A 24,710-nucleotide genomic window follows, 5' to 3' on the forward strand; every position below is an offset into this window, starting at 1 on the left:
GAGCACCTCTTGCTTGATACTCCTTTCTCCAAAAAATATCCAGAACCTCTCCAAGAGGAGGATTTTTTTTGTTTGTGATAAAAGACATCATAGCTTCAAATCTATGATTGAAATACCTGCATACATTAACTGGATCCAAAGAGCACAGTTCTTCTGGTGTCTTGTATTCTATATTTTCTATGTTTGCATTTGCCTCTCGAAGAAATTAAAGTAAATCTTCCCAAGCATACTCAGCACAGCTTAGAGTAAGGAACCATGTAGGAGTTCCTAAGTTTCTTAGCATACATTTCAATTCCCCATGACGACGCTACCACTACTCTTTAGTACCACGCTGACATGCCGTGAGATTAATTCGCTGAGATTCCAAAACTGTTTTTCTGTTGGACTTTATCCATAAAGTCCCTTACCAAAACATTTTGCAGATGTACTCCACTTTTTAGTATATGATTCACTGCATAAGAAAGTCCAGACAAGTCACTCTCAAACAGAAGATGAAACAAATATGGAATACATTGGCGAAACCTTGGATCTTCTGCATATAATCTTGATGTCCGGTATTCAGATGCAGGAATCTGCACAGGTCGGTAATTATATCGTCCACCTTGACCTGTTGGAAATAACTGAGGAAAACAACGAGCTTCCAAGCTTTTTTCCCATACAGTAATGGGACTTCCTTTAGCTTCTTTCATTTGGAATAACTCGATAGCATTCCCCATTACTTCTTTGGAATGCAGAGGATGAACACCATAATGTTCATAAATTTCTTCACTTCTGGACACATCCACTTTTTCAATTTGTCCAGCTGACAAATCACTGTCCTCTTCTACAGTTGTTTCCTCTTCTCATACATATACATTTTTGTAGTTTTGATTGTTTTTTACCAAATACAACGTTGCCTTTTTCACTTTCCTAACATCCATTAATTGTTGCCAGATTTTCTTACTCTTCGTAGGAACGCCATTAACTAGAATAACTAGAAGTTCCTCTTCCACTTTTTCTACACCAATTGTTTCAATATTTTTCTTTAAATCTAGAGGCAAATAGACAACTCTTCATATCTGAAGGAGGCAATTTCCCTGTCTTAGGCGCCATACGAACAATAGCCTGAAATGGATGCACACATTGAATAAGAATAGACTCATAAGTATTTAAATCCATCAGTTCAGAAGGAATATTTACCAACTCAAAATTATTATGTACAGCTCTACCAGGCATTTTGTTATCATTTAATTTATTATAACAATATTTACAAATACGTTGATCAGAACCCAAATCAAAACAATTCTCTACCAACAAATACGTTGCAAAATCCTTCCATTCATTATTATTTTCCTTTTCACTTTTTACATATAAATCAACTAATCTAGTCTGATTCTTATAATGAGATCGTCGACAACATACACAAGAAAAGTTTGCCTGGTCGTGGAAATCCAAAACGACATTATGTGTTGAACTTGTCCTTAGATTTGAACTTTCGACGACAGTATTTTCCACAACGATGGGTTGGAAACAGTACGACTTGATGTCTTAAATTGTTTTGTTCTGTACTTTTTGGTACAACACAGGTAGAATATTGTGCTCCAGGTGTCTTGTATTCTATATTTTCTATGTTTGCATTTGCCTCTCGAAGAAATTAAAGTAAATCTTCCCAAGCATACTCAGCACAGCTTAGAGTAAGGAACCACGTAGGAGTTCCTAAGTTTCTTAGCATACATTTCAATTCCCCATGACGACGGTACCACTACTCGTTAGTACCACGCTGACATGCCATGAGATTAATTAGCTGAGATTCCAAAACGGTGTCTTTCTGTTGGACTTTATCCATAAAGTCCCTTGCCGAAACATTTTGCAGATGTACTCCACTTTTTAGTATATGATTCACTGCATAAGAAAGTCCAGACAAGTCACTCTCAAACAGAAGATGAAACAAATATGGAATACATTGGCGAAACCTTGGATCTTCTGCATATAATCTTGATGTCCGGTATTCAGATGCAGGAATCTGCACAGGTCGGTCATCATATCGTCCACCTTGACCTGTTGGAAATAACTGAGGAAAACAACGAGCTTCCAAGCTTTCTTCCCATACACTAATGGGACTTCCTTTTGCTTCTTTCATTTGGAATAACTCAATAGCATTCCCCATTACTTCTTTGGAATGCAGAGGATGAACACTATAATGTTCATACATTTCTTCACTTCTGGACACATCCACTTTTTCAATTTGTCCAGCTGACAAATCACTGTCCTCTTCTACAGTTGTTTCCTCTTCTCCTACATATACATACATACACAAGAAAAGTTTGTCCTTTCACCTGAAATGACCTTAAACCTTGTAATTCCTTGGTCAAAATGTTCTCATTTTCTTCCACATTTCCTTCTATTACTGTATCAGTTTCTGCACGGTCCTCTTTTTTTCACGAAAGTAACTAACCTCAATTTCTTCACAAATGTTCTTTACATCTAATACAGATCCATGCAAAAGAACACTGTTTAACTGTTTTAGCTTAAGTGCTGGACTTTTTGCATGATACAAATTATACAAAATAATAGTAGCTCCTTCAAGCTCTATTCTATCAAAATAATTGTTGCTCCCATATGCTCTATTCTGTCAATAGCTTCCAGTTTCACAATCTCTTGGTTTTCTAAATTCAACATTTTGTTGTTGAAGATGGCACATTCTGCAAGAGTTGGCATCAAACATATTCCAGATTTCTTCTCAGTAATTTTCCGAAAAATATTCTCTGGCAGAATGTCTTCTTCTGGACACAAATTTGACAGTAATCGTGCATGTAAAGCTTCTTTCCCATGCTCGGTCACTTTCCCGATTCTAACATCTTGTAGAATATTCTTGTAATCTTCATCCTTCGCCTGACGCATATTTTCACGCAGCTCAGCATAATTGAAGTTTAACCATATGTTAACGTTGCCAGTGCTCCCTAGGCACTTCCTGGTATCTTCATGCGTAAGCAGTTTAAACACTGGTTGTCCTTTCACTGGTGTCAGCTGCAAAGATCACCGAAAACAATGATGTGTTTGCCACCAAATAACACATCATACTCTGTTTTAAGAACTTCCTGCATTCTCAAATGCACAAAGGCAAGCATGACATTAGAAACCATGCTTACTTCATCAATGATAAGAAGTTTCATCTTCTTCAGGACTCTGGAAACTTCACAACAAGCATCTCCAGATAACATGTGGTATTGTAATTTGTTATCTTGCTCCACTGGCAGCATCAGTAGACGATGTAAAGTAATCCCTTTAATGTTATGTGCTGCCAGCCCAGTTGGAGCGGTGACAACACAAGACAGCGATGACTCGGTCCTTTTCTGCAGATAACATGAAATTGCTTTAATTAGGAAACTTTTTCCAGTTCCTGCTTCTCCACTCACGTACAGTCGGACAGGCTTCAACGACGTACATGAGCACTCTTTCTTCTCATGACTTAATCCATGATCAATTTGGTTTGTAACTTTGTCATATATTTTCCTCTGCTCAACGTTGAGTTGTCTTTCCAAATCTTCTAATTTAACCGCATCCTCCTGAGCATGTGCCATGGCTCTTTCCACTTCAATCATGGCAGTGGCAGCTTCATTTTCGATAACTGGTCCTCCTAGTGCATCCTGACTCAATGGAACAGAACTCTGACTGTCCTGAGAACTGTCTCTAGCAATCTCGGCTGCAATTGTTGCTTCCTGCTCGATTTCCGCATTCAACATTTCTAGATATTTTGGAAAAACAGGACATTCTATGGTCTCCTTGGCTGCATTGAAAGAGTCTTTGTAACAGAGGAAATCTCCAAGCAGTTCCTCTTCTGCACGCGAAGGCTTGAAAAGTTGCAAAAGAGCTAAATAGAAAAACTCTTTTCTTTCAGGAGATTCGCCACTCAATTTTCGATGATTTACCAATTGGCATTTTCTTCGCTTGACCAGACATCCCTCACTTCCAATTACAGCATACACTCCTTTATCAATATCTTCTTTGATGTTCCTCTTGAATATGTAATTTTGTAGAACCTGATACAGACAAACATTCTCGAGGTGACTGCTTCTATTTGGATAATATGTATCCAACATGTTGGTCTTCAAAATATCTGTACTGTTTGGCTCCTTTTCCGCCAAATACTCAATTTCCCGTACAGGTTTCAGAACTCGATTACGCGTTGCAGCAAGACCAAGACTCGCCCAAATGATACTCCTAGATTTGGCATAGAGACTTGCTGAAGATAACCGGTCAGAACATTCGTAAGCTCCGATTTCTCGATGCGACAACATCTTCAGACTGAAACTGTACAACTTCTTACTGAGGCTCTTTTCATGGGAAATGTCCTCCCACATATCCTTCAATTCTGTCTTTTCTTTTTTTGTGATGTAAGATGTCACATACCGAGCCACAGCCATACAGTTATCAGCCACAAACTGTATATCCATGTTAGCATTCCACATGGACAAAATCACTGGGTTGTAGTCGTTGATGTACTTGGACTCTTCGTTTCTTTTCAAATTGTATGTATTTTTGGGTGATTTCCTCGTCACATTATGTCGCAGCGAAGACATCAAACTGTTCACTCTTCCTTTAGATATCACCGATCGTGGAAATCCAAAACGACATTTTGTGTAGAACTTGTCCTTGTTTCTGAATTTACGACGACAGTACTTTCCACAACGATGGCTTTGAAAGCGTAAAACTTGTTCTCTTAGCCTTTTGTCTTCCTTTGTCTTTGGAACAGCACATGCAGAATACTGTTCTATGAAACTCATCACTAAGTCATCCGGATCTGTTCCAAATTTGGGTGCATCTTTGATCCATAGCAGCATATGTATATGAGGAGCACCTCTTGCTTGATACTCCTTTCTCCAGAAGAAATCCAACACCTCTCCAAGAGGTGGATTTTTCTTGTTCATGATAAAAGACATCATAGCTTCAAATCTATGCATACATTCACTGGATCCAAAGAGCACAGTTCTCCAGGTGTCTTGAATTCGATATTTTCAATGTTTCCATTTGCCTCTCGTAGAAATTCAAGTAAGTCTTCCCAGCCATACTCGGCACAGCTGAGAGTGAGGAACCATGTGGGAGTTCCTAAGTTCCTCAGCATACATTTTAAATCACCATGACGACGGTACCAGTACTCATTAGTACCACGCTGACATGCCATGAGATTAATCAGGTGAGAATCCAAAATACTGTCTTGCACATTGACTTTATCCATAAAGTCCCTTGCCGAGATATTTTGCATCTGTACACCACTTTTCAAGATGTGGTTCACTGCATATGACAGTCCAGACAGATCACTTTCAAACAGTAGATGAAACAAATAGGGAATGCATTGACGAAACCTAGGATCTTCTGCATACAATCGTAAAGTCCGGTTTTCAGAAGCAGGAATTTGATCAGGTCGCTCATCATATCTTCCTCCTTGACCTGTTGAAAATAGCTGTGGGAAACACAGAGCTTCCAAACTTTCCTCCCAAACACTAATGGGACTCCCTTTGGCTTGTTTCATTTGAAACAACTCAATAGCATTCCCCATGACTTCCTTGGAATGCAAAGGATGAACACTATAATGTTCATATATTTCTTCATTTTTAGAGGCTTCTACTTTCTCAATTTGTCCAGCACAAAAATCGCTGTCCTCTTCTTCACTTACTTCCTCTTCTGCAACACATACATTCTTGTAGTACTCATTGTTTTTCATCAAATACAATGTTGCCTTTTTGACTTTCCTAACATCCACTAAATCTTGCCAGATTTTCTTACTCTTTGTCGGAACCCCATTAACTAAGATAACCAGAGGTTCCTCTTCCACTTTCTCTACTCCAATTGTATTAATGTTTTTCTTCAAATCTAAAGGCAAATAAACAACTCTTCCCTTTAATCCTCTCTGTAAATCTAATGGAGGCAATTTCCCTGTCTTTGGCTCCATTCGTACAATAGCCTGAAAGGGATGGACACTTTGAATCAAAATAGATTCATACGTTTTTAAATCCTTCAATTCAGAAGGAATGTCAACCAATTCCAGATTATTATGAACCGCTCTAGCAGGCATCCGGTTTTGATTTAATTTGTTACAACAATAAGTACACACACGTTGATCAGATCCCAAATCAAAAGAATTTTCTACCATCAAGTATGTTGCGAAATCCTTCCATTCACTATTATTTTCCCTTTCACTTTTTGCATATAAATCCACTAACTTAGTCTGATTCTTATAATAAGTGCGTCGACAACACACACAAGTAAAATTAGGCCTCTCACTTGATTTCACCTGAAACGTGGCAATTTCCTTCTGAAAATTATCTGTATTAGAAATCTGTACACTCTCTTCCACATTACCTTCTTCTTCTGGGTCAATTTCAACATTCTTCTCTTTACTTGCAAAGTAACAAAACTCAATTTCTTCACAAATATTCTTCACATCTACTTCAGAACCATGCAAAAGAGCACTGCTTAATTGTTTAAGCTTAATTGCTGGCCTCTTAGCAAAATACAACATTCTCACTAATTCACTCACTTTATTATGATGGACTGCTAGCATCCTGAAATGATGAAAAACACTCTGGCATACTCTCCTGGAAAGACAAGCCAGTGAATGACCATGTAAACCTGTCACTTCTCTCACTCTGCATGGATCTAATTCCTGCAACAACTTCATTTTCTGTATTAAACTTTTCTTATTAAATGTCCGTACAAAATCACAAAGCAAATTGATGGAATCCTGTCGCACACTGCAAATACTACTACACTTCCAGGTGTACACTGGACCCTTAGGACGTCTCCCTAAAACTTCATCACCTAACACCTCTTCTGCCTCTGTTGACACAAGTTTTTCTTTTTCAACTGGACAACCGTCTTTCACCTCATATGCTCGACCACTGGTGTCAACTGCATGCACCAAATCATTGTCCTGGAAGTAACTCTCCTCATTGAAAAATGCCTCACAATTTGAACTATGCATCCATTCTCCTGAAAATACTTCACAAAAATTTGTACGATTAACTATGCTCTTCCATCTACTATTTGTTTTGAATTCATAAATTGCCTTGTTTAGTTTCATAATTCTATTGATTACCAAAATAAATAACTTTCGCTTCATTTCCAAAGCCTGATCAATAATTTTCTCAACATTTTTCTTTTTCTTATAAAAAGCCAGTTTCTGTTGACCTTTCTTTACATTTTTCATCAAATTTACAATTATCCTGTTACGGAACATTCGTCTACGAATGTCCCTAAATTGATTGTGCCTTCTACCTGCACTCACAGAGTTTTCTCCTGCTCTACCACTAACTTTATTAAGGGGCCTTTCCTTCCTGTTTAAATTGACTCTCTTCTTCTGGACTAAAACATGTTCTGTAGTGATACTTTTTTTTCTGGAAATGTTTCTTAGGAAAGATTTTGTTGTCTTACCCGGAGCTTTTTTGGTGACTTGTCGAGTTTTTATTGTTGAGGACTGCTGCAAGCATGTACTAAGCTGCTGTGTTTGACGTTTTGTAGCCTTTCTCCTCCTTTGCCTTGAAGGCATTTTTTAATTTTGAAATGATCTTCAGTTGAATCAGTGGTAAAATATAATAAAAAATGTTATTAACCACTATTACCAAACAGTAAATCAATAACAGTCGTCAAAAAATTAACACACTAGTTGTCAATTCTACATACAATAATTTTTAGTGCATTGACAAATTTAAAACTCACAAATAGTAGCAAAGAAATGGAATGCTTCTACATTTGACCTGTGCTCTTTTATATGTGAATCTGAACTAATTTTATTAGCATATTTCACTATTTTATTAAAGACACTTCACACAAGCTGTTTTTGAAGTTGTATTTAAATTTAAATAAAACGGTTAACATGGTTACTTTTCATTTCCAGTAACTTAAATTTATTTTTAAAAGTCTTTATAGTTCAATAGGCTCGAGCAGGTCAGCTGCCCACCCTATGTCATACAATTCTGACAAATCGGCATCCTCATCATATTCTTCATCATCCACAGGATATAAATCATCCAAGGGATCTACTTCCACTGACGTTTCAATGGCAAGTTCAATGATAACATCGAGATCAACAGATTGCACATTATCACTCATGATTGATGTTGTCGTTATCTTTAAAGAAAGAGAACAACAATGAGATGTTGCAGAGTAAGAGACAAATCTCAGAGCCGGGAAGAAGCCCCTTTGCGGGCTTCTTCCCGGCTCCCTTTTCCATGGTCTGGGCAGAAAGGAAGCAAAGTTGAAAGAAGAAATAGAACAGGGAAGAAGAAAAGAAAAGTGTTTAAAAAAGTAGTTTAAAATTAACAAAAAGTAGCAGAAAAAACAAAAATATAGAGCTAGAAAAATAGAGGGATAGATACTAAGTAAAATAGATTAAAAAAAACTTCAAACAAGCAAAGGATGGCAGAGATTAAGAAAGGATACAGAGAGCATGCCCAGAACCATAGCAATGAATGAGAAACAAGTTGGCCGCGCCCGCTCACGACCGCGTGGGTAAGTTCGCGCGAGATTTTCCTCGCGATCACACGCGAAATTGTACTAGCGAGCCGCACACTTTGCGAGATTACACATAGCGCCCGGAAACGGAATTACGTCACGCAAACAAGATGGCCGCGCCCATGTACGACCGCTAGGGTAACTTCGCAAACGTTGCGCTACAAGCGGCTTGCGAACACGCACAAAATCACGCGAACAAACACGCCCCAAAAAAAACAAATCGTGTATTCGCACAAATTCACGGCTTCCGAAATCGATCTCGCACGGATTCGCGCCCCGCAAATCGCGCGAAATTGCAGAAAAACGATTTTTGCAAAACTGAAAGGACTGAGCAGGTGCAAAAGTTCAATCTTAACATTAGTAACCATTCACTCTGGTGCTTCCTGAGGGGCCCCTCCAGAGTTCAGTTGCCTATTCTATGACCCTGCTCTCACCCTCACAGCAGGCTCATAGAATAGCTACAAGTAGGCCATAAAGGTCCTGTGAAAAAAATTTGCACTGCAACAGAAAGCAAATTACAGATAAGGAAGGAAGCAGGTGCCAGCCAGACTGGAAGTTTAAAAATCAGTGACACATTAATCAACCCCAAATTAATTCATGGCAGTTGAAGCAGGGCAGGTGTGCTTGCTTTTTTTCACCCCCATAATCTACAGTGATAAACCAACCAGAGGGTGGCAGTGAGGATGTACCAGAGGGTGGCATGGGTGTAGCAGAGGGTGGCAGTGGTGAAACAGAGGGTGCTGTGAACCTGTGATGATGAACCAGATGTAGAAACAACATAGTCGCGGCCGTTGCGAGCCGACAAGTACGTTCGCAATTGCGAACTGGTACACAAATCTTCCGAACTGGCAGAAACCCTTGCGAACACAAAAAAATACAAAAATCCGCAAATTCGCAAGAGTTCGCGGATTTTGCGGATTGCGAATCCGTAAATATGCAAGTTCGCGTACGACAGATTCGCAAAATCCGCCCATGCTTAGTTTTAGCTTAAGTGCTGGACTTTTTGCATAATACAAATAATACAAAATAATAGTAGCTCCTTCATGCTCTATTCTATCAATAGCTTCCAGTTTTTTTAATTTCTTGATTTTCTAACTTTAACATTTTTTCATTGAAGATTGAACACTCTTGCAGAGTTGGCATCAAGCATATCACTGATTTATTTTCAGCAATTTTTCTATATATATTCTCTGGGAGAATATTTTCGTTTGGAAACAAATTTGAAAGTAATCGTGCCTGTAAAGCTTCTTTGCCATGTTCACTCACTTTTCCAATTCTTATATCTAGAAGAATTCTTTTATAATCAGCATCCTTTGCCTGCCGCATATTTTGAATTAGTTCTGTATATTTGAAATATAACCATATATTAACATTTCCAATGCTTCCAAGGCACTTTCTGGTATCTTCATGTGTAACGGTTTTAAACACTGGTTGTCCTTTCACAGGAGTTAGCTGTAGTAGATCTCCAAAAACGATGACGTGTTTGCCTCCAAATAACACATCATACTCTGTTTTAAGAATTTTTCTGCATTCTTAAATGCACAAAAGCAAGCATTACATTTGATACCATCTTGCCTCATCAATAATGAGAAGTTTCTTTATTTTCAGGACTCTGGAAACTTCACAACAAGCGTCTCCAGATAGCTTGTGGTATTCTAATGTATTTTCGTGCTCTACTGGCAGCATCAATAAACGATGTAAAGTAATCCCTTTAATAATATGTGCTGCCAACCCAGTTGGAGCTGTAACAACACAAGATAGTGACGACTCAGTTCTTTTCTGTAGATAAGTTGCAATTGCTTTAAATAGAATTTTTTTTCCAGTTCCTGCTTCTCCACTCACGTACAGTCGAACAGGTTTAAATGACGTACATGAGCACTCTTTTTTCTCATGACATAAACCATGCTCAATCTGCTCTGTCACTTCATCGTATTTTTGTTTTTGCTCAACATTTAGTTGTTTTTCCAATTCTTCTAAGTTTATTACATCCTCCTGAGCTTGTTCCATTGCTCTTTCCACATCATCCATGGTAGTGGCTGCTTCATTTTGGATAATTGGTCCTCCTAGTGGATCCTGACTCAACGAAGCAGAGCTTTGACTGTCTTGAGAACTGTCTCTAGCAATCTCTGCTGCAATTGTAGCTTCTTGCTGTATTTCCTCGTTCAACATGTGTAGATAATTAGTAAAAACAGGACATTCTATAGTATTTTTGGTTGCGTTGAATGAATCTTCATAAATGAGAAAATCTCCAAGTAGTTCCTCTTCTGTACGCCATGGCTTAAAGAGTTGCAAAAGAGCTAAATAGTAAAATTCCCTTTTGTCAGGAGTTTCGCAACTCAGTTTTAGATGATTAATCAAATGTCTTTTTCTTTGTTTCACCAGACATCCTTCAGATCCAATCACAGCATATACACCTATATTGATATCTTCTGTAATATTCCTCTTAAAAGAATAGCTTTGCAGTACTTCATAGAGACAAACGTTCTCAAGATGATTACTTCTATTTGGATAGTATGTATCCAACATATTTGTCTTCAAAATATCTGTACTGTTTGGTTCTTTCTCTGCTATATACTCAATTTGTTGTACAGATTTCAAAACTCGGTTTTGTGTTCTTGCAAGACCTAAACTCACCCAAATGATTGTTCTAGATTTGGCATATAGACTTGCAGATGATAAGCGATCTGAACATTCATATGCTTCAATTTCTCGATGAGACAACATCTTCAAATTGTAGCTGTACAATTTCTTACTTAAGCTTTTTTCATGAGAAATTTCCTCCCACATTTCCTTTAGTTCTGTCTTTTCAGATTTCGTAATGTAAGACGTTACATATCGAGCCACAGCAATGGAGTTGTCTGCAACATATTGAATATCCATGTTAGCATTCCACATGGACAAAATGACTGGGTTATAGTCATTTATGTATTTTGACTCTTCATTTCTACTCAAGTTGTAGGTATTTTTCGGTGATTTTCTTGTGACAGTATGTCGCAAAGATGACATAAAATTGTTCACTCTTCCTTTTGATATTACTGGTCGTAGAAATCCAAAACGACATTTTGTGTAGAACTTGTCCTTAGATTTGAACTTTCGACGACAGTATTTTCCACAACGATGGGTTTGAGACCGTAAGACTTGTTGTCTTAAATTGTTTTGTTCTGTACTTTTTGGTACAGCACATGTAGAATATTGTTCAATAAAACTCATCACTGTGTCATCCGAATCTGTTCCAAATTTGGGGGCATCTTTGATCCATAGCAGCATATGTATGTGAGGAGCACCTCTTGCTTGATACTCCTTTCTCCAAAAAATATCCAGAACCTCTCCAAGAGGAGGATTTTTTTTGTTTGTGATAAAAGACATCATAGCTTCAAATCTATGATTGAAATACCTGCATACATTAACTGGATCCAAAGAGCACAGTTCTCCTGGTGTCTTGTATTCTATATTTTCTATGTTTGCATTTGCCTCTCGAAGAAATTAAAGTAAATCTTCCCAAGCATACTCAGCACAGCTTAGAGTAAGGAACCATGTAGGAGTTCCTAAGTTTCTTAGCATACATTTCAATTCCCCATGACGACGCTACCACTACTCTTTAGTACCACGCTGACATGCCATGAGATTAATTCGCTGAGATTCCAAAACGGTGTTTTTCTGTTGGACTTTATCCATAAAGTCCCTTGCCGAAACATTTTGCAGATGTACTCCACTTTTTAGTATATGATTCACTGCATAAGAAAGTCCAGACAAGTCACTCTCAAACAGAAGATGAAACAAATATGGAATACATTGGCGAAACCTTGGATCTTCTGCATATAATCTTGATGTCCGGTATTCAGATGCAGGAATCTGCACAGGTTGGTCATTATATCGTCCACCTTGACCTGTTGGAAATAACTGAGGAAAACAACGAGCTTCCAAGCTTTCTTCCCATACAGTAATGGGACTTCCTTTTGCTTCATCATTTGGAATAACTCGATAGCATTCCCCATTACTTCTTTGGAATGCAGAGGATGAACACTATAATGTTCATAAATTTCTTCACTTCTGGACACATCCACTTTTTCAATTTGTCCAGCTGACAAATCACTGTCCTCTTCTACAGTTGTTTCCTCTTCTCATACATATACATTTTTGTAGTTTTGATTGTTTTTACCAAATACAACGTTGCCTTTTTCACTTTCCTAACATCCACTAATTGTTGCCAGATTTTCTTACTCTTCGTAGGAACGCCATTAACTAGAATAACTAGAAGTTCCTCTTCCACTTTTTCTACACCAATTGTTTCAATATTTTTCTTTAAATCTAGAGGCAAATAGACCACTCTTCATATCTGAAGGAGGCAATTTCCCTGTCTTAGGCGCCATACGAACAATAGCCTGAAATGGATGCACACACTGAATAAGAATAGACTCATAAGTATTTAAATCCATCAGTTCAGAAGGAATATTTACCAACTCAAAATTATTGTACAGCTCTACCAGGCATTTTGTTATCATTTAATTTATTATAACAATATTTACAAATACGTTGATCAGAACCCAAAACAAAACAATTCTCTACCAACAAATACGTTGCAAAATCCTTCCATTCATTATTATTTTCCTTTTCACTTTTTACATATAAATCAACTAATCTAGTCTGATTCTTATAATGAGATCGTCGACAACATACTCAAGAAAAGTTTGTCCTTTCACCTTAAATGACCTTAAACCTTGTAATTCCTTGGTCAAAATTTTCTCATTTTCTTCCACATTTCCTTTTATTACTGTATCAGTTTCTGCACGGTCCTCTTTTTTTCACGAAAGTAACTAACCTTAATTTCTTCACAAATGTTCTTTACATCTAATACAGATCCATGCAAAAGAACACTGTTTAACTGTTTTAGCTTAAGTGCTGGACTTTTTGCATAATACAAATTATACAAAATAATAGTAGCTCCTTCAATCAAAATAATTGTTGCTCCCATATGCTCTATTCTGTCAATAGCTTCCAGTTTCACAATCTCTTGGTTTTCTAAATTCAACATTTTGTTGTTGAAGATGGCACATTCTGCAAGAGTTGGTATCAAACATATTCCAGATTTCTTCTCAGTAATTTTCCGAAAAATATTCTCTGGCAGAATGTCTTCTTCTGGATACAAATTTGACAGTAATCGTGCATGTAAAGCTTCTTTCCCATGCTCGGTCATTTTCCCGATCCTAACATCTTGTAGAATATTCTTGTAATCTTCATCCTTCGCCTGACGCATATTTTCACGCAGCTCAGCATAATTGAAGTTTAACCATATGTTAACGTTGCCAATGCTCCCTAGGCACTTCCTGGTATCTTCATGCGTAAGCAGTTTAAACACTGGTTGTCCTTTCACTGGTGTCAGCTGCAGAAGATCACCGAAAACAATGATGTGTTTGCCACCAAATAACACATCATACTCTGTTTTAAGAACTTCCTGCATTCTCAAATGCACAAAGGCAAGCATGACATTAGAAACCATGCTTACTTCGTCAATGATAAGAAGTTTCATCTTCTTCAGGACTCTGGAAACTTCACAACAAGCATCTCCAGATAACTTGTGGTATTGTAATTTGTTATCATGCTCCACTGGCAGCATCAGTAGACGATGTAAAGTAATCCCTTTAATGTTATGTGCTGCCAGCCCAGTTGGAGCGGTGACAACACAAGACAGCGATGACTCGGTCCTATTCTGCAGATAACATGAAATTGCTTTAATTAGGAAACTTTTTCCAGTTCCTGCTTCTCCACTCACGTACAGTCGGACAGGCTTCAACGACGTACATGAGCACTCTTTCTTCTCATGACGTAATCCATGATCAATTTGGTTTGTAACTTTGTCATATATTTTCCTCTGCTCAACGTTGAGTTGTCTTTCCAAATCTTCTAAGTTAACCGCATCCTCCTGAGCATGTGCCATGGCTCTTTCCACTTCAATCATGGCAGTGGCAGCTTCATTTTCGATAACTGGTCCTCCTAGTGGATCCTGACTCAATGAAACAGAACTCTGACTGTCCTGAGAACTGTCTCTAGCAATCTCGGCTGCAATTGCTGCTTCCTGCTCGATTTCCGCATTCAACATTTCTAGATATTTTGGAAAAACAGGACATTCTATGGTCTCCTTGGCTGCATTGAAAGAGTCTTCGTAACAGAGGAAATCTCCAAGCAGTTCCTCTTCTGCACGCGAAGGCTTGAAAAGTTGCAAAAGAGCTAAATAGAAAAACTCTTTTCTTTCAGGAGATTCGCCACTCAATTTTGGATGATTTACCAATTGGCATTTTCTTCGCTTGACCAGACATCCCTCACTTCCAATTACAGCATACACTCCTTTATCAATATCTTCTTTGATGTTCCTCTTGAATATGTAATTTTGTAGAACCTCATACAGACAAACATTCTCGAGGTGACTGCTTCTATTTGGATAATATGTATCCAACATGTTGGTCTTCAAAATATCTGTACTGTTTGGCTCCTTTTCCGCCAAATACTCAATTTCCCGTACAGGTTTCAGAACTCGATTACGCGTTGCAGCAAGACCAAGACTCGCCCAAATGATACTCCTAGATTTGGCATAGAGACTTGCTGAAGATAACCGGTCAGAACATTCGTAAGCTCCGATTTCTCGATGCAACAACATCTTCAGACTGAAACTGTACAACTTCTTACTGAGGCTCTTTTCATGGGAAATGTCCTCCCACATATCCTTCAATTCTGTCTTTTCTTTTTTTGTGATGTAAGATGTCACATACCGAGCCACAGCCATACAGTTATCAGCCACAAACTGTATATCCATGTTAGCATTCCACATGGACAAAATCACTGGGTTGTAGTCGTTGATGTACTTGGACTCTTCGTTTCTTTTCAAATTGTATGTATTTTTGGGTGATTTCCTCGTCACATTATGTCGCAGCGAAGACATCAAACTGTTCACTCTTCCTTTAGATATCACCGATCGTGGAAATCCAAAACGACATTTTGTGTAGAACTTGTCCTTGTTTCTGAATTTACGACGACAGTACTTTCCACAACGATGGCTTTGAAAGCGTAAAACTTGTTCTCTTAGCCTTTTGTCTTCCTTTGTCTTTGGAACAGCACATGCAGAATACTGTTCTATGAAACTCATCACTAAGTCATCCGGATCTGTTCCAAATGTGGGTGCATCTTTGATCCATAGCAGCATATGTATATGAGGAGCACCTCTTGCTTGATACTCCTTTCTCCAGAAGAAATCCAACACCTCTCCAAGAGGTGGATTTTTCTTGTTCATGATAAAAGACATCATAGCTTCAAATCTATGATTGAAGTACCTGCATACATTCACTGGATCCAAAGAGCACAGTTCTCCAGGTGTCTTGAATGCGATATTTTCAATGTTTCCATTTGCCTCTCGTAGAAATTCAAGTAAGTCTTCCCAGCCATACTCGGCACAGCTGAGAGTGAGGAACCATGTGGGAGTTCCTAAGTTCCTCAGCATACATTTTAAATCACCATGTACCAGTACTCATTAGTACCACGCTGTTATGCCATGAGATTAATCAGGTGAGAATCCAAAATACTGTCTTGCACATTGACTTTATCCATAAAGTCCCTTGCCGAGATATTTTGCATCTGTAGCTGTGGGAAACACTGAGCTTCCAAACTTTCCTCCCAAACACTAATGGGACTCCCTTTGGCTTGTTTCATTTGAAACAACTCAATAGCATTCCCCATGACTTCCTTGGAATGCAAAGGATGAACACTATAATGTTCATATATTTCTTCATTTTTAGAGGCTTCTACTTTCTCAATTTGTCCAGCACACAAATCGCTGTCCTCTTCTTCACTTACTTCCTCTTCTGCAACACATACATTCTTGTAGTACTCATTGTTTTTCATCAAATACAATGTTGCCTTTTTGACTTTCCTAACATCCACTAAATCTTGCCAGATTTTCTTACTCTTTGTCGGAACCCCATTAACTAAGATAACCAGAGGTTCCTCTTCCACTTTCTCTACTCCAATTGTATTAATGTTTTTCTTCAAATCTAAAGGCAAATAAACAACTCTTCCCTTTAATCCTCTCTGTAAATCTAATGGAGGCAATTTCCCTGTCTTTGGCTCCATTCGTACAATAGCCTGAAAGGGATGGACACTTTGAATCAAAATAGATTCATAAGTATTTAAATCCTTCAATTCAGAAGGAATGTCAACCAATTCCAGATTATTATGAACCGCTCTAGCAGGCATCCGTTTTTGATTTAATTTGTTACAACAATAAGTACACACACGTTGATACGATCCCAAATCAAAAGAATTTTCTACCATCAAGTATGTTGCGAAATCCTTCCATTCACTATTATTTTCCCTTTCACTTTTTACATATAAATCCACTAACTTAGTCTGATTCTTATAATAAGTGCGTCGACAACACACACAAGTGAAATTAGGCCTCTCACTTGATTTCACCTGAAACGTGGCAATTTCCTTCTGAAAATTATCTGTATTGGAAATCTGTACACTCTCTTCCACATTACCTTCTTCTTCTGGGTCAATTTCAACATTCTTCTCTTTACTTGCAAAGTAACAAAACTCAATTTCTTCACAAATATTCTTCACATCTACTTCAGAACCATGTAAAAGAGCACTGCTTAATTGTTTAAGCTTAATTGCTGGCCTCTTAGCAAAATACAACATTCTCACTAATTCACTCACTTTATTATGATGGACTGCTAGCATCCTGAAATGATGAAAAACACTCTGGCATACTCTCCTGGAAAGACAAGCCAGTGAATGACCACGTAAACCTGTCACTTCTCTCACTCTGCATGGATCTAATTCCTGCACCAAACTTCATTTTCTGTATTAAACTTTTCTTATTAAATGTCCGTACAAAATCACAAAGCAAATTGATGGAATCCTGTCGCACACTGCAAATACTACTACACTTCCAGGTGTACACTGGACCCTTAGGACGTCTCCCTAAAACTTCATCACCTAACACCTCTTCTGCCTCTGTTGACACAAGTTTTTCTTTTTCAACTGGACAACCGTCTTTCACCTCATATGCTCGACCACTGGTGTCAACTGCATGCACCAAATGATTGTCCTGGAAGTAACTCTCTCATTGAAAAATGCCTCACAATTTGAACTATGCATCCATTCTCCTGAAAATACTTCACAAAAATTTGTACGATTAACTATTCTCTTCCATCTACTATTTGTTTTGAATTCATAAATTGCCTTGTTTAGTTTCATAATTCTATTGATTACCAAAATAAATAACTTTCGCTTCATTTCCAAAGCCTGATCAATAATTTTCTCAACATTTTTCTTTTTTTTATAAAAAGCCAGTTTCTGTTGACCTTTCTTTACATTTTTCATCAAATTTACAATTATCCTGTTGCGGAACATTCGTCTACGAATGTCCCTAAATTGATTGTGCCTACTACCGGCACTCACAGAGTTTTCTCCTGCTCTACCACTAACTTTATTAAGGGGCCTTTCCTTCCTGTTTAAATTGACTCTCTTCTTCTGGACTAAAACATGTTCTGTAGTGATACTGTTTTTTTCTGGAAATGTTTCTTAGGAAAGATTTTGTTGTCTTACCCGGAGCTTTTTTGGTGACTTGACGAGTTTTTATTGTAGAGGACTGCTGCAAGCATGTACTAAGCTGCTGTGTTTGACGTTTTGTAGCCTTTCTCCTCCTTTGCCTTGAAGGCATTTTTTAATTTTGAAATGATCTTCAGTTGAATCTGTGGTAAAATATAATAAAAAATGTTATTAACCACTATTACCAAACAGTAAATCAATAACAGTCGTCAAAAAATTAACACACTAGTTGTCAATTCTACATACAATAATTTTTAGTGCATTGACAAATTTAAAACTCACAAATAGTAGCAAAGAAATGGAATGCTTCTACATTTGACCTGTGCTCTTTTATATGTGAATCTGAACTAATTTTATTAGCATATTTCACTATTTTATTAAAGACACTTCACACAAGCTGTTTTTGAAGTTGTATTTAAATTTAAATAAAACGGTTAACATGGTTACTTTTCATTTCCAGTAACTTAAATTTATTTTTAAAAGTCTTTATAGTTCAATAGGCTCGAGCAGGTCAGCTGCCCACCCTATGTCATACAATTCTGACAAGTCGGCATCCTCATCATATTCTTCATCATCCACAGGATATAAATCATCCAAGGGATCTACTTCCACTGACGTTTCAATGGCAAGTTCAATGATAACATCGAGATCAACAGATTGCACATTATCACTCATGATTGATGTTGTCGTTATCTTTAAACAAAGAGAACAACAATGAGATGTTGCAGAGTAAGAGACAAATCTCAGAGCCGGGAAGAAGCCCCTTTGCGGGCTTCTTCCTGGCTCCCTTTTCCATGGTCTGGGCAGAAAGGAAGCAAAATAAGAAAGAAGAAATAGAACAGGGAAGAAGAAAAGAAAAGTGTTTAAAAAAGTAGTTTAAAATTAACAAAATGTAGCAGAAAAAACAAAAATATAGATCTAGAAAAATAGAGGGATAGATACTAAGTAAAATAGATTAAAAAAAAACTTCAAACAAGCAAAGGATGGCAGAGATTAAGAAAGGATACAGAGAGCATGCCCAGAACCATAGCAATGAATGAGAAACAAGTTGGCCGCGCCCGCTCACGACCGCGTGGGTAAGTTCGCGCGAGATTTTCCTTGCGATCACACGCGAAATTGTACTAGCGAGCCGCGCACTTTGCGAGATTACACATAGCGCCCGGAAACGGAATTACGTCACGCAAACAAGATGGCCGCGCCCATGTACGACCGCTAGGGTAACTTCGCAAACGTTGGGCTACAAGCGGCTTGCGAACACGCAAAAAATCACGCGAACAAACACGCCGCAAAAAAAACAAATCGTGTATTCGCACGAATTCGCGGCTTCCGAAATCGATCTCGCACGGATTCGCGCCCTGCAAATCGCCCGAAATTGCAGAAAAACGATTTTTGCAAAACTGAAAGCACTAAGCAGGTGCAAAAGTTCAATCTTAACATTAGTAACCATTCACTCTGGTGCTTCCTGAGGGGCCCCTCCAGAGTTCAGTTGCCTATTTGCAACTATTCTATGACCCTGCTCTCACCCTCACAGCAGGCTCATAGAATAGCTACAAGTAGGCCATAAAGGTCCTGTGAAAAAAATTAGCACTGCAACAGAAAGCAAATTACAGATAAGGAAGGAAGCAGGTGCCAGCCAGACTGGAAGTTTAAAAATCAGTGGCACATTAATCAACCCCAAATTAATTCATGGCAGTTGAAGCAGGGCAGGTGTGCTTGCTTTTTTTCACCCCCATAATCTACAGTGATAAACCAACCAGAGGGTGGCAGTGAGGATGTACCAGAGGGTGGCATGGGTGTACCAGAGGGTGCTGTGAACCTGTGATGATGAACCAGATGTAGAAACAACATAGTCGCGGCCGTTGCGAGCCGACAAGTAAGTTCGCAATTGCGAACTGGTACACAAACCTCGCGAACTGGCAGAAACCCTTGCCAACACAAAAAAACACAAAAATCCGCAAATTCGCAAGAGTTCACGGATTTTGCAGATTGCGAATCCGTAAATACGCAAGTTCGCGTACGACAGATTCGCAAAATCCGCCCATGCTTAGTTTTAGCTTAAGTGCTGGACTTTTTGCATAATACAAATAATACAAAATAATAGTAGCTCCTTCATGCTCTATTCTATCAATAGCTTCCAGTTTTTTTAATTTCTTGATTTTCTAACTTTAACATTTTTTCATTGAAGATTGAACATTCTTGCAGAGTTGGCATCAAGCATATCACTGATTTATTTTCAGCAATTTTTCTATATATATTCTCTGGGAGAATATTTTCGTTTGGAAACAAATTTGAAAGTAATCGTGCCTGTAAAGCTTCTTTGCCATGTTCACTCACTTTTCCAATTCTTATATCTAGAAGAATTCTTTTATAATCAGCATCCTTTGCCTGCCGCATATTTTGAATTAGTTCTGTATATTTGAAATATAACCATATATTAACATTTCCAATGCTTCCAAGGCACTTTCTGGTATCTTCATGTGTAACGGTTTTAAACACTGGTTGTCCTTTCACAGGAGTTAGCTGTAGTAGATCTCCAAAAACGATGACGTGTTTGCCTCCAAATAACACATCATACTCTGTTTTAAGAATTGTTCTGCATTCTTAAATGCACAAAAGCAAGCATTACATTTGATACCATGCTTGCCTCATCAATAATGAGAAGTTTCTCTGGAAACTTCACAACAAGCGTCTCCAGATAGCTTGTGGTATTCTAATGTATTTTCGTGCTCTACTGGCAGCATCAATAAACAATGTAAAGTAATCCCTTTAATAATATGTGCTGCCAACCCAGTTGGAGCTGTAACAACACAAGATAGTGACGACTCAGTTCTTTTCTGTAGATGAGTTGCAATTGCTTTAAATAGAATTTTTTTTCCAGTTCCTGCTTCTCCACTCACGTACAGTCGAACAGGTTTAAATGACGTACATGAGCACTCTTTTTTCTCATGACATAAACCATGCTCAATCTGCTCTGTCACTTCATCGTATTTTTGTTTTTGCTCAACATTTAGTTGTTTTTCCAATTCTTCTAAGTTTATTACATCCTCCTGAGCTTGTTCCATTGCTCTTTCCACATCATCCATGGCAGTGGCTGCTTCATTTTGGATAATTGGTCCTCCTAGTGGATCCTGACTCAATGAAGCAGAGCTTTGACTGTCTTGAGAACTGTCTCTAGCAATCTCTGCTGCAATTGTAGCTTCTTGCTGTATTTCCTCGTTCAACATGTGTAGATAATTAGTAAAAACAGGACATTCTATAGTATTTTTGGTTGCGTTGAATGAATCTTCATAAATGAGAAAATCTCCAAGTAGTTCCTCTTCTGTACGCCATAGCTTAAAGAGTTGCAAAAGAGCTAAATAGTAAAATTCCCTTTTGTCAGGAGTTTCGCAACTCAGTTTTTGATGATTAATCAAATGTCTTTTTCTTTGTTTCACCAGACATCCTTCAGATCCAATCACAGCATATACACCTTTATTGATATCTTCTGTAATATTCCTCTTAAAAGAATAGCTTTGCAGTACTTCATAGAGACAAACGTTCTCAATATGATTACTTCTATTTGGATAGTATGTATCCAACATATTTGTCTTCAAAATATCTGTACTGTTTGGTTCTTTCTCTGCTATATACTCAATTTGTTGTACAGATTTCAAAACTCGGTTTCGTGTTCTTGCAAGACCTAAACTCACCCAAATGATTGTTCTAGATTTGGCATATAGACTTGCAGATGATAAGCGATCTGAACATTCATATGCTTCAATTTCTCGATGAGACAACATCTTCAAATTGTAGCTGTACAATTTCTTACTTAGGCTTTTTTCATGAGAAATTTCCTCCCACATTTCCTTTAGTTCTGTCTTTTCAGATTTCGTAATGTAAGACATTACATATCGAGCCACAGCAGTGGAGTTGTCTGCAACATATTGAATATCCATGTTAGCATTCCACATGGACAAAATGACTGGGTTATAGTCATTTATGTATTTTGACTCTTCATTTCTTCTCAAGTTGTAGGTATTTTTCGGTGATTTTCTTGTGACAGTATGTCGCAAAGATGACATAAAATTGTTCACTCTTCCTTTTGATATTACTGGTCGTAGAAATCCAAAACGACATTTTGTGTAGAACTTGTCCTTAGATTTGAACTTTCGACGACAGTATTTTCCACAATGATGGTTTTGAAACCGTAAGACTTGTTGTCTTAAATTGTTTTGTTCCGTACTTTTTGGTACAGCACATGTAGAATATTGTTCAATAAAACTCATCACTGTGTCATCCGAATCTGTTCCAAATTTGGGGGCATCTTTGATCCATAGCAGCATATGTATGTGAGGAGCACCTCTTGCTTGATACTCCTTTCTCCCAAAAATATCCAGAACCTCTCCAAGAGGAGGATTTTTTTTGTTTGTGATAAAAGACATCATAGCTTCAAATCTATGATTGAAATACCTGCATACATTAACTGGATCCAAAGAGCACAGTTCTCCTGGTGTCTTGTATTCTATATTTTCTATGTTTGCATTTGCCTCTCGAAGAAATTAAAGTAAATCTTCCCAAGCATACTCAGCACAGCTTAGAGTAAGGAACCATGTAGGAGTTCCTAAGTTTCTTAGCATACATTTCAATTCCCCATGACGACGCTACCACTACCCTTTAGTACCACGCTGACATGCCGTGAGATTAATTCGCTGAGATTCCAAACGGTGTTTTTCTGTTGGACTTTATCCATAAAGTCCCTTGCCGAAACATTTTGCAGATGTACTCCACTTTTTAGTATATGATTCACTGCATAAGAAATTCCAGACAAGTCACTCTCAAACAGAAGATGAAACAAATATGGAATACATTGGCCAAACCTTGGATCTTCTGCATATAATCTTGATGTCCGGTATTCAGATGCAGGAATCTGCACAGGTCGGTCATCATATCGTCCACCTTGACCTGTTGGAAATAACTGAGGAAAACAACGAGCTTCCAAGCTTTCTTCCCATACAGTAATGGGACTTCCTTTTGCTTCTTTCATTTGGAATAACTCGATATCATTCCCCATTACTTCTTTGGAATGCAGAGGATGAACACTATAATGTTCATAAATTTCTTCACTTCTGGACACATCCACTTTTTCAATTTGTCCAGCTGACAAATCACTGTCCTCTTCTACAGTTGTTTCCTCTTCTCCTACATATACATTTTTGTAGTATTGATTGTTTTTTACCAAATACAACGTTGCCTTTTTCACTTTCCTAACATCCACTAATTGTTGCCAGATTTTCTTACTCTTCGTAGGAACGCCATTAACTAGAATAACTAGAAGTTCCTCTTCCACTTTTTCTACACCAATTGTTTCAATATATTTCTTTAAATCTAGAGGCAAATAGACAACTCTTCATATCTGAAGGAGGCAATTTCCCTGTCTTAAGCGCCATACGAATAATAGCCTGAAATGGATGCACACATTGAATAAGAATAGACTCATAAGTATTTAAATCCATCAGTTCAGAAGGAATATTTACCAACTCAAAATTATTATGTAGTTTTCTAGGTGTACACTTGTGCAGAATATTGACATATTTCAGAACTCGTCGACTAACAACAACATACGTGAGTGACTGTCGCAAATCAGCACGCGTTGGTCCAATTGTATATCCCTGGGCACCGCTGCCATCAGCTACTGGATCATAACGTTGGGCGTGCACCTCCGACCACCCTCACAACCCCTCCAGACTTGCCCCACCCGCCTCCCTCAGTCACTTTCACTACCTTCCGAACTGGCCAGCCAGTCCACCAACGGTTGCCAGATGTCGGTCGGCCGGCCTGGAACGCAATGGCATCAGTTCCCAATATGCGGACAGCTGGTCTTTACAGTATATTGCAGATTTTACCCAACCGGATGTTGTAGGCGGAGCCTTTTGCTTCCATTTGAGAGCTAATTGTCGCTTGGCAAGTAATAGCAGGAGGGCCACCAGCTTCTGGGATGCACTGGGTATGGGCAACACAAATCCCAGTAGCGCAACAAGCGGGTCCGGGCCCATGTGTGTATCCACTATCTGTCCATGTTACGAAAAATTGTCTCCAAAATGTATGTATTGGGCCACATTCCCAAGCCAGGTGAAAGAATGTAGCCTCCCTCGCACCACATCTCCAACAAGTGGCATCAGACGTCAGTCCCATTTTAACCAGTTGTATGGGTGTGCGGTACGTTCTGTGCAGATAATTGAAGTGTATGAGCCGCAGCCTGTAGTTGGGCGAAAGGTGTTCAAGTTGTGTGCAGCAAAATGTCCATTGTTTTTCCGATATGCTGATACCCGCCTCCCTCTCCCAGGCCATCCGTGAGTCAATGTGCGGGACAGGTGTCGCATTCTGTGTAGCCCTGTATATTCGCGTAATCAATTTGTGCGAGGAGGCGTTCGATAGTACGTCCTCCAAAGCCGCTAGCGTCGGTGGAACCTCAGGGAAGACCGGGTATCTATGTTTGCACGCAGCCCGTAATTGATAATACAATAAGAGTTCCGAGGCAGTCGGGTCAGTGGACTCAGTCATGTCTTGCAGTGCAATAAAAACGTCATCTGGGTACAAGTCGCCCGCTACCTTCAGACCTCGAGTTCCGAGGCAGTCAG

The sequence above is a fragment of the Lissotriton helveticus genome, chromosome 6 (genome assembly GCF_964261635.1).
Source record: "Lissotriton helveticus chromosome 6, aLisHel1.1, whole genome shotgun sequence".
NCBI lineage: Eukaryota > Metazoa > Chordata > Amphibia > Caudata > Salamandridae > Lissotriton > Lissotriton helveticus.